The 10,459-nt window shown below is 42.5% G+C and overlaps 1 long non-coding RNA gene across 2 annotated transcripts; it reads left to right on the top strand.

The window, feature by feature from the left end:
* The first annotated feature begins 520 nt into the window (after positions 1 to 520).
* LOC129524186 (uncharacterized) lies at positions 521 to 8,272 on the top strand. Of its 2 annotated transcripts, XR_010134861.1 has the most exons (4): positions 521 to 988; positions 2,524 to 2,628; positions 6,932 to 7,106; positions 7,929 to 8,272. It is a non-coding gene; the product is annotated as an uncharacterized lncRNA (long non-coding RNA). The 2 variants fall into 2 exon arrangements; XR_008667901.2 differs by lacking the exon at positions 2,524 to 2,628.
* Positions 8,273 to 10,459: the final 2,187 nt, after the last annotated feature.

Consider the following 10,459-nt stretch of genomic DNA (forward strand, 5'->3'; position numbering starts at 1 on the left):
ATATTTTGTAATACAAATTGTATTTACTTTAGTTATTGAAATCCTCAATGAATTGCCAAAAACAAACTTCAGACTGGATTCAAAGTCAAAGTACCTCCTCCATCCCTCCACCTCTCAGTTTGGATTCATTACAATGGAGAAGACTGTAGTGAAGGAAGAAACATGGTTTGCTTCTTTTCCTCCTGCTCTGCCACCTTGCTAACCATCGTTCCTGACCCATACCCATCACTAAGTTTGAAGTGGAGGAATGGGGGAGAGATGAACAGAAAATTTTCGTCATTGATATGTTGTGAGCTGGCATTACTCTCTCAAAGCTGAGAAGGTGATTTAAGCTAATTCTCGCGTCAGTGTTTTTATAGGGTCCTTGTGATGGCAGCAGCAGCCTGCCTGGAGCGGCTGCTGCCAAGATACCGGCTGCAGCTGGAAAGGCGCGGCTGAGCTGAATGGTCCACGGAGCCAGCGGGAGCAAGGAGCAGGTGGGAGCCCCGCCCACCCAGGAGCAGTTGGAACTGCCCAAGTCGCAGTTGCAACCCTGGCCTCCCTGTGTTCTTGGGGGCCTGGAGTAGGTACAAGCCCCACCCTTCTGGGCACGGCTACAGCCACCCAAATTGTGGCTGTGGACCTTGACATCTCTGCGCTCTCCGGGGCCTGGGAAGGCCACCTCTGCCTGGGAAGGCTTGGAGGTGTCTGCTCCTGCTACCTGGCCTCTCCTCACACCCCGTGGCCTCTCCGATCTAAGAGACAGGTTGAGGCCAAGTCCAGGTGCTGTTGTAGCCTGGCCGGGTGTGCACACACTCACTGCAGCACTGACATGCCAGCCCCCTGCTGCCTCACCCCCTATCCAGACTTTGGGCACCGAGGAGCACAGGAGTGAGTCTGAGGGGGTGTTGAGAGCAGCTCTGCGCTGGCCTGCAGACGCCCCTTGGCACAAACAGCCTGGGCGCCATGAAAGGAGGCAGGAGGTAGACAAGCCCCTTGGCAGAAGGAGGTAGGTCCCTGGTGAAACCCCACTTTCAAGATGGGGAGGGCCTGAGCCTAGGGGAAGGGCTGCCGATCCCGCTGCGTGGAGTGGGAACTTGTGGTGCTTTTTCCAGGCCCGCCCATGGCTGTCCATGGACCAATACACACACACTTTCTCCCCTCTGAGGCCAATAATAGCCCTGGAGTCTGCCAGACTCCAGTGACCTGCCAACCAACAGGGAAGAACTGCCCACCCCAGGGTCTCCTCTGAGCTGTTCTGTTACTCAATAAATCTCCTCTTCACCTTGCTCACCATCCATTTGTCTGCATACTTCATTCTTCCTGGGCATGTGACAAGAGCTTGAGACCAGCCAAATGGTGGTCCAGACCACCATTACCATCCAGGAGCCCCGGGTGATCCTGGAAGTCGAAGGAAGGAAGGTGGACCCCCTCTGGACACTGGAGCAGGCCTTTCAGTTACCCTCTCCAATCCAGCCCCCGGCTCCTCTCTTAGCGTGACCATGAGGGGTATCTCAGGAAAGGCTTTAACCCAATATTTTCTTCAACCCTTTAGTTGTAGTTGAAGAGACCTCTTGCTTACTGTTCTCTTTCCCTGTTGAAGGAACCCATTTGCATAGGGCAAGAGGCTTTTCCCCCTAGGTACTTTCCCCTCCCCTGCACTTATGTTCTCCTTTCTCCACCATGTCAGGAGTCAACATAGTCCTGTAAATGTGGGGAGCTTTTCTATGTGAGGTTTTTTTTTTTTTTTTTTCTCCTTTTGGGAGGCACCTTATTAGGCCACGTCCCCAGTTCCTGGGACTCCATTTCTCTCCCTTGTTTGAAGGGGACCTGGGCCCACAGCTTCACCTGCTTATGATAGAAGAGCAATGGAGTTACTGACCCCACTAGTTGCAGGCTGCAATTTGGTGAGGGCCACCTGAGACTAATTCAATGGATCCATACACCCTCTTGAGGCAGCTTTTTGTCCCAAGCTTCAGTTTGACACCCTAGACAGAAAATCCACATCTGGGGGATCCAGAGGCAGATGATAGCAGAAGCCTAGGGGCACAGCACAGGTGAGCATGACTCATTCCTGCCAAATAGGCCCTCCCACTTTGTGGATGGAGTTCATACTCACGTCGTGGCATAAATAAGGTCTAGTGAACTCAACAGTTACCAATAGTGGGAAGTTAAGGTACCACTAGGTGAATGTAAATAATCCTGCTGGCTATGCCTCCCTGCTTCATAGGGGAAGGTCATACCTGCACCCATGGTCGGCACCTGCACAGGTCACCGGGACTTAGGGATATAAGGTTGGAAGAAAGAAAGGAATACCTTTTTTGTTTGTGTCTCCCTCACATACCCTGGGTATTCACTAGAAAGAGTAAGGAACAAAGGTACACATTTTCCCCCTCTTTCCAGATGAGGAACCAACTATCTTCAGCCTGTACTCCTATTGAGTGCATCCTGAATCACTGGGACCCCTTTGACCCTCAGACTCTAGAAGGAGGGAAAAAAATGTCTTATTTTTTTCCTTTTTCCTCTTCTGTCCTCTTTTTGCAGATGGGTAATTGTGTCACTGTACCACAGGGCATTCCCCTCAGATGCATAAAACTTAATTTCTGGCTGAGCAATCTCTTGAGAAGGGACAAATTTTACAGAATGCAGGTAACCTCTTTGCTTCCTCTTCACAGGACTCCAGGGTCAACAGGGCTCCATAACTCAGGGGAAGGGAACCCGGAAGCCTGATGTACCAATAAAAGGTTAAAAATTCTAGATAGTTGGACTTCTGGCTTCCCTCTCTCTGTGCAAACTGGTTGTAGGAATGGTAAAAAGTACTGCATTATCTGCCACTCCATGAGTTCAAAAACCAGAAGCATTGGCCATTTGCTGCGGCTAAGGTCAGGTAATAAGAAATTTAAAATGACTTTTTAAAAAGGGACTGCTATGGTAAAAAGTCAGCTTAATTAAAAGTGGGTAGCCCAGCTATTGGTACATTTAAAAGGCCTTTATGTCTTTTCACTTCTTGGATTTTGTTTTTCTAGAACATTTATTTTCTTCTCTATCCACTGGATTATTTTTCTCCACTCTTGACACATACATGAGAGGCCTTAGGATAACTTCTGATACCCTGGGACTCCTTGGTCAAACAGAAGAGGTGTCACAGACCTTGTCTTGGGAAAAGTTTCTGTTTCCTTCATGGAAACCCTGGAATTGGAAGCAGAGAGATTTCTCTCAGATTCTAAGGCAAATGAAAAATCTTAGAAATACTGGATCTTCTTTTGTTCATCTGTGTAGTTATAAACGTGTTGTGTGTGATGTTTATATAAAAAAGAGCTCTAAGTGACTGGCTTAAAGAAAAATAAAAGCTATAATGTCTTTTAGTTTATATGACTTTTTTATGAGAAAAAAATTGTAATGAGAGAAAAAGACATTACCTACAGATGAACTGTAGAAGAATTAGCTACAGATCTAGTGCCAGAAATCCAATGAGTCAAAAGACATCTATAAAGTATTAAATAAAAAACACTTGCAACCTAGCCATATCCAGCAGAAATATCCTTTAATAGATCCTTTAATAATAAAAAATAAGTATAAAGTTTTTTTAATATACTTTAAGTTGTGGTATACACGTTCAGAACGTGCAGGTTTGTTACATAGGTGTTACGCGTGCCATGGTGGTTTGCTACACCCATCAACCTGTCATCAACATTAGATATTTCTCCTAATGCTATCCCTCCCCTAGCCCCCAACCCCCGACAGGCCCCAGTGTGTGGTGTTCCCCTCCCTGTGTCCATGTGTTCTCATTGTTCAACTCCCACTAATGAGTAAGAACATGTGGTGTTTGGTTTTCTATTGCTGTGTTAGTTTGCTGAGAATGATGGTTTCTAGCTTCATCCACATCCCTGCAAAGGACATGAATTCATCCTTTTTTATGGCTGCATAGTATTCCATGGTGTATATGTGCCACATTTTCTTTATCCACTCTATCATTGATGGGCATTTGGGTTGGTTCCAAGTCTTTGCTATTGTGAATAGTGCTGCAATAAACATACGTGTGCATGTGTCTTTATAGTAGAATGATTTATAATCCTTTGGGTATATACCCAGTAATAGGATTGCTGGGTCAAATGGTATTTCTGGTTCTAGATCCTTGGAATCATCACACTGTCTTCCACAATGGTTGGACTAATTTACACTCCCACCAACAGTGTAAAAGCGGTCCTATTTCTCCACATCCTCTCTATCATCTGTTGTTTCCTGACTTTTTAATGATCACCCTTCTAACTAGGGTGAGATGTTATCTCATTGTGGTTTTGCTTTGCATTTATCTAACAACCAGTGATGATGAGTTTTTTTTTTTTCATATGTTTTTTGGCTGCATAAATATCTTCTTTTGAGAAGTATCTGTTCATATCCTTTGCCCACTTTTTGATGGGGTTGTTAAATCACAAGCATTCCTATACACCCATAATAGAAAATCAGAGAGCCAAATCATCAGTGAACTCCCTTTCACAATTGCTACAAAGAGAATAAAATACTTAGGTCCTTACACGAGTTGTGAAGGACCTCTTCAAGGAGAATTACAAACCACTGCTCAAAATAATAAGAGAGGACACAAGTGGAAAAACATTCCATGCTCATGAATAGGAATAATTAATATCATGAAAATGGCCATACTGCCCAAAGTAATTTATAGATTCAATGCTATCCCCATCAAGCTACCACTGACTTTCTTCACAGAATTAGAAAAAACTACCTTAAATTTCATATGGAACCAAAAAAGAGCCCCTATAGCCAAGACAATCCTAAGCAAAAAGAACAAAGTTGGAGGCATCATGCTACCTGAATTGAAAGTATACTATAAGGCTACAGTAACAAAAACAGCATGGTACTGCTACCAAAACAGATATATAGACCAGTGGAACAGAACAAAGGCCTCAGAAATAACATCACAAATCTACAACCATCTGATCTTTGACAAACCTGACAAAAACAAGTAATGGGGAAGGGATTCCCTATTCAATAAATGGTGTTGGGAAACTGGCTAGCCATATGCAGAAAACTGAAACTGGACCCCTTCCTTACACCTTATACAAAAATTAACTCAAGATGGATTAAGGACTTAAAGAAGAAAACCTAGGCAATAACATTCAGTACATAGGCATGGTCAAAGACTTCATGAGTAAAACACCAAAAGCAATGTCAGCATAAGCTAAAATTGACAAATGGGATGTAATTAAACTAAAGAGCTTTTTCACAGCAAAAGAAGCTATTATCAGAGTGAACAGGCGACCTACAGTATGGGAGAAAATTTTTGCAATCTATCTATCTGACAAAGGGCTAATATCCAGAATCTACAAGGAACTCAAGCAAAGTTCATGTGACTTTAAATTTTGAGAAATGAAAACAGCTCTAGAGATTACCAGTAATACAAAAATGTCTTCAGAATGTAGACATATGATCCAAATTATGCAGGTCAGATACTAGGTTTGCTGAATGCTTTCAGGTAAAAAACTGTTTCTTTGGCTTTTGAAAATTATTTAACTTGCCTGCTTTACAGTTTGGTAAGGCCTGGGGACATATGGAATTAACCACACTCCTAACTATGCTGGAAAGAGCCAGTCTTTATCTGCATCTAGTACATAATTAAAATAACTTACCAAATTTTACACAAAAAAATAAAAATTGCTAAGAGTTCCCATCATAACATGTAATTCAAACTGCTCAAAACAAATTTGCATTCAATGTGTGTAAAACAGTGGAATGTGGTTTTGGTGGTGGAATATAAGAAGGCATGAGATTGTAAATTTCTGCCTAAGCTTAGAGGGTTCAAGGATTGTTCTGCATTACATGAGATAGAGCTATAAGTTTGAACAAGGCGTGGAAGTTTTGTACCAATTAATGTTTTAAAATAAATTCTGTGTGTGAACATATTGACTAAATTCAAAGTGGTATTACTCGGTTGTTACGTAAATTGAACATTGAAATAAAAGCACAAAGACACTAATCTGCTCTTTAACACAAATTTGGAAAAGGTTTATGAGACTCTCTTCTTATGGTCAAACTGATTAAGATCGAATCAATTTGTCTGTAAGTTTTCATTTAAAAAATGGAGTTGACATTAATAGTAGACTAATGCAAGGGTGAAATTTGGTTTTCTCTCTTGAACAAGATTTTAATGTAATATTAAAGGAGAATGAAAGGCGTTTGTCTGCCTTGTGAATACTGAAAAAAAGGAATGACAAGAGACAGAGTGTTTGAAAAGCTAAGTCTTCCCTCTTAATGTATAAAGATTTTTGCCTTTTTAAAACAAAAATTTTGGAGTCATTGTTTTGGCTAAAAAAATGACTTACGGTAACCTGGAATCCTATTTCATAATAGTAAGTGTTTTAAGCTTTTAACATATTTTATTGCTTTCCCAAAATTAAATTTCAGCTTCAAAATTTTCTAACACCTAACTTTAGGATGCTACAGAGGGCCTTTGGAGCATCCAAAGGAGAGGTAAACAGGATTAATTTACTTGTTTAGTTACATAAGATTGTTGAGATTGGGTGTTATTTCATCTTCTTCAGTATATATTTTAGTAAATAATGTTAATATGTGTTCCAAAATTGTACAGGATGTCTAAAATTCAAATGTTTGAGTATGTGTTACCAATCATAATTAGGGTTATTGTGTTGGGTTATTGTAAACTGAGAGGTGACCAATTTTTTTTTTGTCAGTCATGCTTTTGACTGTTACTACCCTAGGACATTTTGACATTTACTGACAATTGTTGTCTTGTATTGATCCCCTTCAAAAGATGGAGTATAATCCTTGAGTGCAGGCTCCTGGTAACTTTGGAGATAGTGAACAGGAGTCAACTGGGTGGACTGAACTAATAGAAGACTGAAGTAATACATATATATTTTTTAACTTTTTGCTTGGAACATTGCTGATTCTTTTTTTATTATTTATTTATTTTCAGAGTCAAGGAAAACTTTCTTTTCAGCAATTTTCAGGTTTGACAAATTGTGGGGGTGAATTAACCAGTGACCTCTGACTGCAGCTCAGATGGAAAAAAAAGGGATGGGCCATTAAACTCCAAATGGTTATGAAAATGGAGCCTTGGACAATGGCTCCCTTTTACTGGGAACCCATAGGTAAGCTTCTGAGAAAGATTTGACAGTTGTTGCCCCCAAAACATTGCTCCCTGCCAGCGTGAAACAGTTACAAGTGGTCATTGACCCTCATTTATAGGCAGGTAGATGTACCTCTTCAGAGGGGGAATTGACGGCAGTGGTGGCCCACCTGGAGGGGCCACAGCCAAGACACTGGCTGCAGTGGGGCAGGCATGGCTGGGCTGCATTCTCCACAGAGCTGGCAGGAGCTGGAAACAGTCAGGAGCCCTGCCCTCCTAAGCACAGCTGCAGCTTGGGGAGCTGCATCTGTAGACCTTGGCATCTCAGTACTCTTGGGGACCTGGGATGGCCCCCCTTTTGCCCCTACAGGCTTGGAGGTATCTGCTCCCACAACGTCACCTCTCCGTACTCTCAGTGCCCACTCTAATTTTAGACTGAGGTTGAGGCTGAGCCCGGGTGTTGTTGCAGCTTAGCCAGGTGTGCACTAGTTCGGGGCAGTGATGAAATGCCAGTACCCCGCTGCTTCAAACCCCTCTGGAATTTTAGCAACAATTGTAATGGGAGGGAGGCTGAGAGGGCTGCTGAAGGCAGTTTTACAATGGCCTGCAGGCCCCCCTTGGCATGGACGACCTGGGTGCAATGACTGGTGGCAGGAGGCAGACAGGCTCCTAGGTGGAAGGAGGCAGGTCCCTGGTAAAAACCCATCTTCAAGCTGGGGAGGGCCTGCAGCCTGGGGGCCAGGCTGCTGGTCTTGCAGCCAAGAGTGGGAACATGAGGTGCTTTTTCAGGGCCCACCCATGGCTGCCTATGGACCAATCAATGCACAATTCCTCCCTTCTGCAGCCCATAAAACCCCTGCACTCAGCCAGACTCAAAGACACAATGACCTGCCAACTGTGGAGAGGAGCTGCCCACTTTAGGGTCTCCTCTCTGGTGAGAGCTGAACATCAGATGGGATGACCAGCTGCAGAGATGAGCTACCCACCCAATTCTCTTCTCTGCTGAGAGCTGAGAAGACGATGGTCAGTCTGCCTGTGGAGAGGAGCTACCACTCCAGGGTCTCTCCTCTCTGCTGAGAGCTGAACACTCATTGGGACACCTTGGCTGCGGAGAGGAGCTACCCACTTTGGGTCACCTCTGACTTATTCTATCACTCAATAAAGCTTCTCTTCACCTTGCTCACCTTCCATTTGTCCCATGTCTCATTATTCCTCGGCATGGGACAAGAAGTAGGGACCCACCGAATAGCGGGGCTGAAAGAGCCGTAACACAAACAGGGCTGAAACATGCCCCTCGATCACCACATTGTGGGTGACAAGATGGAGAGAAGAGCTGCAGCCCATTGGGGAACCCAGAACTAGGAGCTCCCTCAGCCAGGGCTGTGACACCCTCTTTTGGGGCTTTGCCATTCCTGACATCTCCAAACTTCTGGGTGCCCCTGCATTCCCTGGTGCCAGCCGTGGAAGCTACTTGCAGTATACCTGGTTCAGCTGCAACCATGCAGGGAGCCAGTACCTGTACCGGCACCTGGAGCTGCCCACTCCACTGCAGCTGGCATGCCTGGCTCTGTGCAGTGACCAAACCCCATGCTCACTTACAGACTCCTTGCCACTACACACTTGGCTTGACTTTGGCGGGCATGGAATCCAGGCCAGTAGCACAAGTCAAGCACAGCCTGCCAGGCTGAGTGGGTGGGATGAGCCCAGTAGAGCTGAGCAAAACTAAGGCAAAAGCACCACTGTCCACAGAGGTTTCTGACTGGTGAAGCAACACCCCAAGGATCCTGTAACACATGGGCAATCTACCCACATTTTGGGCAATAGCTCATCTGTAGTTCTCTTGCTGCAGATGATACTCTTTCTACTCATTGTTACAGATTCTTATTCAGACTCTGTGAATCTAATGATCCACTTTGCTGTTCTAGGTAGCCTTCTTAGAAAGAAACAAAATGAACTCCAGACAATTTCTGTCACATGTAACTCAAATCTGATTTAAGGAAAAACTAGCTGGCTAATTCCTACACCAAAAAACGAACACAAAACATCCTGTATCATTCAGTGCAAAAACCATGAAAACTTCGAGGTTATATTGAACATAGAATATGATGTAGCTAGATGCTTAGGGAAACCTTGCTATGAGTGTGCTGAAAATTACAATAGTCATCTATTGCTATATAACTAATCATCTAAAATATCAGTAGCTTAAAATAATCAATACTCTTTCTATGTAACTGAAACCTTGTATACTTTGATTAATGTTTCATCTTCTCCCAACCAGAGTAGATTTTGAATGTCACCACACAAAAAAGTGATAAATATGCAAGGTGATAAATTTGTTAGTTAACCTGATTTAATCATTCTACATTGTAAAAATAGATAATCACATTGCATCCCATAAATATATACAGTTAGTATCTGTCAATTAAAAATAAAATTTAATAAAACCTGTTATCTCATAGTCTCTGTGGATAGGGCATTCAGCAGCAGTTTAGTTGCATGATTCTGGCTTGGAGTATCTCACTATATATGGTTAAGATGCAACCAGTATTGCAATCATCTGAAAGCTTTGCTTTGTTTGGAAAATCTGCTTCCAAGATGACTCACTTGTCTGGTACTAGTTATATCCACTTATGTATCTAATGACATGCTCTTGTCTTCACTCAGAGAGAGTAAATAAAGGCAGAAAGATGGAACACAGATGCTTTCTATGACCTAGCATCAAAAACCACACTCCATTATTTCTATATCTTATATGTAACAGATGTTAGTCCCATTCAGTGAGAGAGGAACTCCAATGAGTGTGAATACCAGGAGGCAGAAATCTTTTGGGAGCTCTTGGAGGCTAGTTATCACCAAAAAATGCAGTTGGAAATGCATTCCAATAGTATTCGAATGGAATACTATTCCATTGGAAAAAAATAATGCGTTTTAACTTGAATTTCACTACTGAAACTTTCTAATCATTATCCTCTTAACCAACCATGAATGCAAACCTCCAATAAATTAATTAATTAATTAATTAATTAATTAATTTAAAGTGACCAAAAGCCATATAAATCTATTTTTACTTCTCCATTTCTGGTAAGTATGCACACATAAAATAGAATACACTCGGGTATCAATAAAAATATTGGTATGTTACTAAACAATATTGAAATTCAGAACAGAAAGATTAAGTTAAAAGTCAAATATTCAGAATTAAATTTTGTAGCTAAAAGTCCAAAATAAAATTGAAAATGCAATATGAAATTTGAGATAGTCAATATTCTCACAGTGACCCTCTCAAATCTACCACTATGTCTCCAAGAGGGACGTGAGAGTAGTGGGTTCTAAAAGGCAACCTTTCAAATTGTGTGAAGGATAGCAGACAAATGA

Source organism: Gorilla gorilla, chromosome 7 (genome assembly GCF_029281585.2).
Source record: "Gorilla gorilla gorilla isolate KB3781 chromosome 7, NHGRI_mGorGor1-v2.1_pri, whole genome shotgun sequence".
NCBI lineage: Eukaryota > Metazoa > Chordata > Mammalia > Primates > Hominidae > Gorilla > Gorilla gorilla.